Here is a 9,244-nt window from a genome sequence, read left to right on the forward strand (position 1 = left end):
CAGGCCATCTCAAGTACTATACAAGATTTACAAGATCAGGTAGATTCTCTGGCAGAAGTAGTGCTCCAAAATAGAAAAGGCCTAGATTTACTAACTGCAGAACAGGGAGGCATCTGCTTGGCTTTACAGGAGAAGTGCTGTTTCTATGCCAACAAATCCGGGATCGTCAGGGACAAAATCAGGCGTCTACAAGAAGACCTAGAAAAACGATGAAAACAAATAACTGATAACCCATTTTGGACTGGGTTCCATGGACTCCTTCCCTATCTTATGCCATTCGTGGGCCCCCTGCTTTGCCGATTGCTCTTACTCTCTGTAGGACCTTTGGTCTTCAATAAGCTCATGACATTCATTAAGCAACAGGTCAAGGCTATCCAAGCAAAACCTATACAGGTCCATTATCATCGCCTAGAACAAGATCGTGGTGGTTCATACTCACACCCATTATGACCACCTTCCCTATGCGCTGAACTGGATAGCCAGTGACGGGTAAGAGAGTATCATCTCTCACTATCCTAAGACAGGAGGGCCGTCATAAGCTACTGCCTAATCCCATGACGGGTACCAGTGATGAGATGCATTACTCCAACCTAAGACAGGCGCAGTTCCCAAGGGACAATCTTCTAGCCATAATTATATATTTAAAAAAAGAGGGACCTGTTCGGAGCCATGAGGCCTGGAATTAGCCGACCTCTGTTGCTTGATCTCCGCACAGCGGAGACAAGATGGCACATTTCCGGGTTCTTCATTACAAACCTTTCCTGCGCACTCGCTAACCTTTCCCACGTGTGCGCTAGCTTTTCCCGCGCGCACCTAAACTGTTCCCGCATGCACAAGCCTTTCCCGCGTGCGTGCAAACTTTTTCCCGCCCAGGAAGATATGCAGCCTACGGCGCAGGCGCGATCCCGCGCCCAGGAAAATTACAAACCCACAGCGCATGCGCAATTGTAATTTGAGTAAGCCCAGCCTCCTGTCACCGCCCTGGCCCAACCTCTTCCTCTGCCAGCCTATATAAGGCATTGCACCGCCACCATTAAACGAGACTTGATCAGGCTATTTCTCTTGTCTCCATTTCTCATGTTTTCTTGTCTCCTCCATTCCCACTCCCCCTTCCAGGGTCTGTTTGACTGTCCTGCAGGTCGGGACAAATATTATTTTTATAATACAAAACCCATCAAGAATTACATATTTAAAATTAGAGAATAAATTTGAGGACTTTTAGGGTGATAAATGATAATTTATTTCAACAATTTTAAGAAAAGTATATTTATTTGAAGATAGTTATTAGTCAACATTCAACTAAGCTAAGCTGCAGAAACAAATGAACTCTGTTCCCCACTGTTTTGATGTCACTTTGTGCATATATCAATATCCCATACAGATGTGTGCTGGGAACACATGCAGGAGAGACTGACGAGAAGGCAGCAGTCTAAGGAAGTCTCCTCTGGTACACCTGAAGGACAATGAGAAGCTAAATAGGGGAAGAAGGGGGAGTACAGCTAGAGGTAGAGAGTTGGGGGGACCAAAAATGAATAATTATTTGAAGAAGCACTCTAGTGTGAAACCCTTGTATTCTTTGAAAACTTAGTGCCTCATTCACTGTTCTACAATATCTATTAACATGATCTGCAAATGGTTTCTCAGAATACATGTTCTCTTAATACTTTTAAAATTCACATCAGCCATTCATACAATATGAAACCTCATCACTGCTTAGTGGATTGAAGAAAACTTAGAAGTATGGAATGGAAATAAAATAGAGGTAAAACTGAATATATATATATATATATGAAATACCACTTGCCAAGAGTCCTAGCCCAGTCCAGATAAAATTTATACAGTTTTAAATGTGACGTTTCCTTAAACTTCTTTAGCAAATCTCGCTGTTTAAGATGTCTCTAATTTATAGATAGGCAGAAATTTCAGTAGATGTTTATCTTGTTCCACTTTGGAAAATCATTTGGAGGAAAATGTNAATACATGTTCTCTTAATACTTTTAAAATTCACATCAGCCATTCATACAATATGAAACCTCATCACTGCTTAGTGGATTGAAGAAAACTTAGAAGTATGGAATGGAAATAAAAATAGAGGTAAAAACTGAATATATATATATATATATGAAATACCACTTGCCAAGAGTCCTAGCCCAGTCCAGATAAAATTTATACAGTTTTAAATGTGACGTTTCCTTAAACTTCTTTAGCAAATCTCGCTGTTTAAGATGTCTCTAATTTATAGATAGGCAGAAATTTCAGTAGATGTTTATCTTGTTCCACTTTGGAAAAATCATTTGGAGGAAAATGTTCTATTTCATTATTTTCCATTTTAACTAGGATTTCAGGCCCAACAAAAGTTTTTGTATACTTTTCTCCCTTGACTTCAAAGAAATTCTAGACATTTTGTTATACATTAAAATTAGCAATTTGTAAAAATATTATCTTCATTTTACAAAAAAGTCATGGCAAAGGAAATTAAGCTTAGAGTAAAATCATAGTTTTTTCCCCCTTTTTTCATGAACTTTAGCACACTATACTTAGTGTGCCTACACTATAGCTTAAAATAACTTTCAAAGGTTTTTGAGCCACTGAAATTAGTGCACCCTAAAAAAGAATAGAGCTGTTATCAGAAAAAGAATATATATGAAAATCCATCTTAGGTAAATCCCTCTTTAGTAGTCCTATAATAGCCTCATAGGTTAAATAAGCACTTTCTTTCATGTCTGAATCACATCTATTACATAATTACTTTCCTTCCAAGCAAGCGAAAGAAAGAACAAGAAGGAAGAGCTATATAAAGATTATAATTAATAATTGATTGGCAGTTTTCCACAAAACGAAGCCTGTATTGTGGGTTGCATAATCAGTACCTCAGCAACCTCAGTTTTCTTCTCAAAAGTAAGGGCTAGGAAGAATCAGAGATGAGACTTCTTTATCTTTTTTTTTGGTTCACAAAGATAACATATATGCATTGTGGAAATGTAGAAATACAAACAAGCAACTTGAAGAAAACAAAAGCCACATGTATAGCAGAGACAGAGTTTTCACAATATACGTAATTCCCTTTTCCCTTATGAAAAGAATCCCAGTTTTTCAGCTGGGCACATAGCTCCCCTACATAAATGACTATTTCCTGGCCTCCCTTGAAGCTAAGCGTGACCTTGTGATTAAATTCTGACTAATGAGGTTAAATAGCAGAGAAGTATAATATTCCTTCCCCATGTCCCCTTTTCTGCTGCCTCTTCAATGGATAAAGATGCAATGGTTGGATACGGTAGAGGGAATGGAAATCACCCAGGATCCCTGGCACTTCGAAATATCATTAGCTTTGGACTATCCACTTCCATACTTTTATGGGAGAAAGAAAGAAAGTTTAGCCTTCTAAAGCTTCTCTTCCAATGCTCCTTGGTACTTGCAGCCAATCCTAATGCTAAAGTATTCTAATACTTCAATTTAATAATTTTTTTATTACCTACCTTTCAAGCTCTTAAATGCTTACAATTGTGTGCTATCTCTTTAATTTTTATTTTTAGGTTAATTGGTTAGTTTATTTAATTTACATTGAAAACTCATGGAGTATACAGCTTCCTTAATCTAAAGGCAATTTTATTCATCTGAACTGCAGTACATAGGTGTCAGAAGAAAAATGCTTTTCCTTTCTCTTGTCAAAACTTTCAATTTCAGGGGCAGCAAAATCAAACAATATAATGAAAGCCCAGGCCTTAACCTATTCTATATCAATAAAATGGGTCTGCATGCATAAAGTCATTTACTCTCACAGGATACTTTTATTATTTTCAACTTACAGATAAGGAAGTGGGGGTCCAAAGAGGTGAAATGACTAACCCAAGGTCACAAAGCTCATAAGAGGCAGTTATAGTCTGGCTCCACTGTCCACACTCTTAACCTCTACACTGTGACTATGAAAACTAGGATACAAAGGAGCATTCCTAGTTGGGGCAGCCGCTACACCACTTCAACAGATGGCTAGTCATTATGGGAATGAGGGCCTGGTATTTACGGCCAAGGAGGAAAATGGCCTTTTTATGTTAATTTTCCTAATTTTTAAATGATGTTGCCAACAATTTATAGAAAAATAAGTTAGTCCTCGTACAGAAGTGCAACTTTCTCCAAAGCATGGATTCCTGGTATAAGCTATAAAACAGAAGGTTTTTTTGTCTTGTAGGCTGCTGACATTGAGAATATGGCTTTGGATATCAGAATGTCTCAGAGACTTGTGGTGGCTCTGATTAAATCAGGATCACCTGATGAGCATGTTGAATTGGAATGTTATGACTGGTGTGGCAAGCAGAATAACAGCACCCACAGATACCCACCTCTTAATCCCAGGAACCTGTGAATCTGTTATATCAAGGTTCCCATTTAAAATGGGGATAAAAGAAAGGGTTGCTAACATACCAAGAGAGACTAGCCTTAACATGAAACTGCAGACATTCACTTTATTTGCTGTATGAATCCTCCCCCTTTTCCAAGGTATTAACAGAAAATTCCCATTTATCTAGAAATAAACCAACTGGAAAACTCAAAGAATAGAAAATTCTTATTTATCTATTTTATTATTTCACTTTCCTGGTAATTCATACTTATTGTATTTTACCCTCCAAAAATGATCTATCATAGTTAGAAAACAAACAAGAAGAAAACAACCATTCCTTTACCACACATAGTTTGAAAAGCTATGGCAAATGGTTCGCAGAGTGTGGTTCAAGGACCATGGACCAACAGCATCAGCATCCCTCCAGAACTTTGTAAGAATGCAAATTCTCCAACTTTGTCTTAGACTAACTGGATCAGAAACTTGGGAGTGAGGTCCAACAAGCTGCGTTTTAGCAATCCTGGGTGATGCTTACACTTGCTGAGGATATGCACTTCATCAACTAACATATTAGGGGTTGGATAAGGGTTACCTGGTAAAGGGGCATATCCTTAAGCATTCTGCATTCATATAATCATTTAGTCTCCCATGATGCTTTTATTACTTTCATTTTACAGATGAAGAAATGGAGGTCCAAAGAGGTTAACTGACTAAGCCAAAGTCACACAGCTAGTGAGGGGCAGTTATAATCTGGCTCCACAGTCCATGCTCCTAACTGCTATACTATAAAGCTCAAGATTGTTCAGATAAGTAAGCAAATTTAAGGTAGATACTGGTTACAGACATAAAATAATGAAGAAGCTCAAAGTTGAAAGTAGGATGTCATCTGAATATGTCTAGTTTTGAATTAATCATGTTTATATGATCCCTGCCTTAGCCCATTTGGACTGCTCTAACAAAATGCCACAAATCGGGTAGCTTAAAAATGACAGAAATTTATTTCTCCGAGTCCTGGAGGCTGGGAAGATCAAGGCATCCATATATTTGGTGTCTGGCAAGGGCTTGCTTCCTCAGAGATAGCTTTCTTCTCACTCTAACAATGGTGGGAAAAGTGAAGTCTCTTTCAGGCCTCTTTTATAAGGGCACTAATCCCATTCATAAGGGCCCCATCATCATGTCTTAATCACCTCCAAAGGCTTACCTCGTAGTAGCATGATTTGGGGGATTAGGTTTTCAACATGAATTTTGGGAGGACAGAAATATTCAGACCATAACAAACCCCAAAGCCTAGTGATAGCACTGAAAATAAATCTCAATTTGGAATACTCAAGGATAGACAAATCATAGAGACTATACACATCTAATCACAAATAACATTTACTTTAGGTAAATTATATGAAATATTTTCAATAGTGATATTTTCACAAAATATTTTCTTCATATTTCACCAACTATAACATGAAGTTATTCATATAAAATAATGACAGTTTTAGATAAATGTAAAAACACATAAATTCAGACACTTTTCTGATAAATTCTGGAAAAGCATTTTTTTTACTCCTAGAAGTTCACATTGTCCTTCTAATTTTAGCTATGGTTCCAAATGCTCCCTTCAATCTCACGTTTACATGGCTCTGGATCTTTTTAGGGTGGGTTTTTATTTATATGATTCTATTTAAGTATGGTGTCTTTATATTTCTCTTCTTTTGCTATTTTCTTAAATAATATATCTGCTTTATTGAACTGTGACTCTTTAGAGACATTATGTAGCCCTCGACACTTAAAGTATGATTTACACCTTGTCAACATGTCATCTACTTGTCATTTAAAAAAATACTTGAAACCATTTTCAATATACTTCTAAGCTTTTACAATTTTTTCCAATATCTTTGAAGATAAACTATCTCTCAGGACACATTGCTGAACTCTAACAACTATTTTTTTTTCTGTCTATAGCTGTTTTCTTAATTATATTTCAAACATCTGGGGGTATTTCATACCTTCTTATGTCAGATTGTTCACCTATAAGACCACAGAGATAAACATGGACATCACAGTATTAGTCATCTGCTAATATAGATGTCTGACAATTCTGAGAACGTTTCCCAGAAACTGTTAAAATTCTCTAAAATTGCATTTACATATAATACATAATATCTAAAGTATAGATTTGTCAGTCTTTTAATTAACTGAAAAATTGCTTCTCAGACTCTAGCAATGAATAATTACTTATGTGTCCTGGACCTACATGGGAAAATCTGAGAAGCATTTTTGTATTCAAGGAAGAAACAGTAACTACTGGAAGAGACAGAAAGAGCCCCTGCCATGTTCTGCCCATGAGCAAAAACATTAACTATAGAAAGAGAATTAGAAATGAACTGATGCTTTACCCATTTCACAATTTTCTTTCTACACAGCTAAAACATTCCAGCTATGACATTGCTGTAGAGACAAAATTTCTTATCTTTCGACTCAAACTGTCTCACTGTTAAGTTTTCTATCATGCTAGAGCCAGCATCTCTTCATTTATTCCCATGAAGGCAATCTCAGGATCATTGATGATGTTCTTAGTCAACTGCCAAATTGTGTCATTTCTGCCTTCACATCACCACTGAATCTGTTTCCATTTGGTCTGACTGGAAATTCTCTGCAATGGTGGTGGTTTATTCTCATTTTAATGTTACAAGTTTTGAGTTAACTTTTCCTTGCTTATTCCAAAATAATGAGTTCCTTAACTTCCTTTCAATGAGAAGTGACATTTGAGCAAAGCTTTAAAGAAGATGAGAATGTGAGCCATGGAGATACGTGGGCTAAGAGTGCTCTAGGAAGAGGAAGCAGACAATGCCAAGGCTGCAGGGTGTGTGTGCCAGGCATGTTCAAGGGAGAGCAAACAGATCAGAATTGCTGTGGCAGAGGGAACAGAGCATGGAGGTAGGGCTTTAGGTGGGTGAAGAACAGCCAGATTACATAGAATGTTACAGGTTAGAATTCCAGTCTCTTTATTATCGGTCTTTTCTATGAGCCCATAGGGAAATTAGAGATAAAGATTTCGCAAGAGAGACACAAAGATAAAAACAGAGATGCCAAGCTATACATTTATATTCTGTGTGCTGCATGTGTATAATTGCTTTAGTTAAAATTACATTGAAATTCAACAAACTTTTTAAGTGCTGTGATGGAAATAGATGCAGCAGACGTGGTCCTGGTCTTGAAAGATTTACAACTTAAAAAATCTGATTATAACTTAAAACATCAAAAAGAAATTTTAAAAGGTACAAGAATTTGTTATTAATAATACAAGGGAAGAGCCATACTCCATACATTAATCGATGAAGAAATGTCTGAAAAATGTTTACTAACAAATATTTTTTAAGCATCGAGTATGTATCAGGCACTGTTCCAGGTGCTGAAAAACAGTAGTGGATTTAAATTTTGCCTTGAGAATTTAAATTCTTGGGTGAGGTGAGGAGAACAGAAAAAAAAATAATAATAATAATAATAAAATAAAACGTATATGTAAGAAATAAAGATAATAAAGTAACACAGCATGTAAAAAGTGGTCAATTCTATGCAAAAAGAGCAGGATGAGAGAACAGAAGTACTGTGAGGAGTGGGGCAGGCTGCAATTTAAAGTAGGGTAGTCGGGGTGAGCTTCATCAAGAAGAATATATTTTAGCAAAGACATGAAGAAGGGGATGAAGCAAGTTCCAGATGAAAGCAATAGTCAGTGCAAGCGTTTTGAGGTGGGAGTGTGCCTGGTCTATTTGAGAACAATGAAGAGCCCAGTGTTACTAGAAAAGATGAGCAGGGTGAAGAGAGAGTGTTACAGGAGCAGATCATGTAGATCTTTTAGGTCTCTAAGTTTCACTCTGAATGAAATAGGGAGCTACTGCAGGGTTTTGAGTAGGGGTAACACTACCTAAGTTTAAAAAAGGATTTATTGTTGCTGTGCCGAAAATAGAGTATAACAGGCCAAGAGTGAAGAATAGGGAGACTAGTTAAAGTGTTGTATTAATAACCTAATACTCAATGACGGTGACTCAGGCAGGAATGATAACAGTGAGAGTAATATGTAATGGTTAGGTTATTGATATGTTTTGAAAGTTGAACCAAGAGGACTTCTTGATGAGTTAGATATGTGACATGAGAGACAAAAGGAAGTCAGGATGACTCCAAGATTTTGTCCTGAGAAACAGAAAAAAATAAATTGTTAGCTGGAATTAGGGAACTTGCTGGAAGAGCAGGTTTGGTGGTGGTGGTGGGATTAGAAGTTAAGTTTCAGACGAATTAACTGCAATGTCTATCAGACTCCATGTAGAGATTTTGAATAGATGTATGTACATACAAGTCTGGAATTCAAAAAAGAGATTTGAGCTGGAGATATAAATTTGGGTGGTGTTGGCATGCAGAGTATATTAAGCTATGAGAATGGATGAGATCATAAGGGAAAAGAGAAAAGACCCAAGAACTGAGTTATAGCTGTACCAAAAGGAAAGGAGACAGAGAATTCTTACATGCCTGCTTCAGAGTTCAGCAGGAAGCCTTGTTCCAGTCCTGAAACTACAATCTGTTCATTAGAGAATTGAATTTTAAGCCAGGCACAGTGGTTCATGCCTGTAACCTCAGTTTTTTGGGAGGCCAAGGTGAGAGGATTACATAAGGCCAGGGGATCAAGACCAGCCTGGCCAATATAGCAATACCCCATCTCTAAAAAATTTAGAAAGTAGTCAGGTGTGGTGGCATACACCTATAGTCCCAGCTACTTAATAGTCTGAGGTGGAAGGATCACTTAAGCCCAGAAGTCTGAGGGTGCAGGGAGCTATGATCATGCCACTGCACCCCAGCCTGGGTAATAGAAACCCTATCTCTTAAAAAAAAAAAAAAAAAAAAAAAAAAAAAAAAAAATTT

At 37.2% G+C, this 9,244-nt stretch overlaps 1 protein-coding gene across 1 annotated transcript in view; it reads right to left on the bottom strand.

Annotated features, from left to right (window-relative positions):
• The window catches only part of GPR158 (G protein-coupled receptor 158), a 451,151-nt gene that overhangs the window by 118,419 nt on the left and 323,488 nt on the right, over positions 1–9,244 (bottom strand). The window lies entirely within an intron of this gene.

Source organism: Rhinopithecus bieti, unplaced genomic scaffold (assembly GCF_001698545.2).
Source record: "Rhinopithecus bieti isolate Rb0 unplaced genomic scaffold, ASM169854v2 scaffold_5022, whole genome shotgun sequence".
Lineage (NCBI taxonomy): Eukaryota > Metazoa > Chordata > Mammalia > Primates > Cercopithecidae > Rhinopithecus > Rhinopithecus bieti.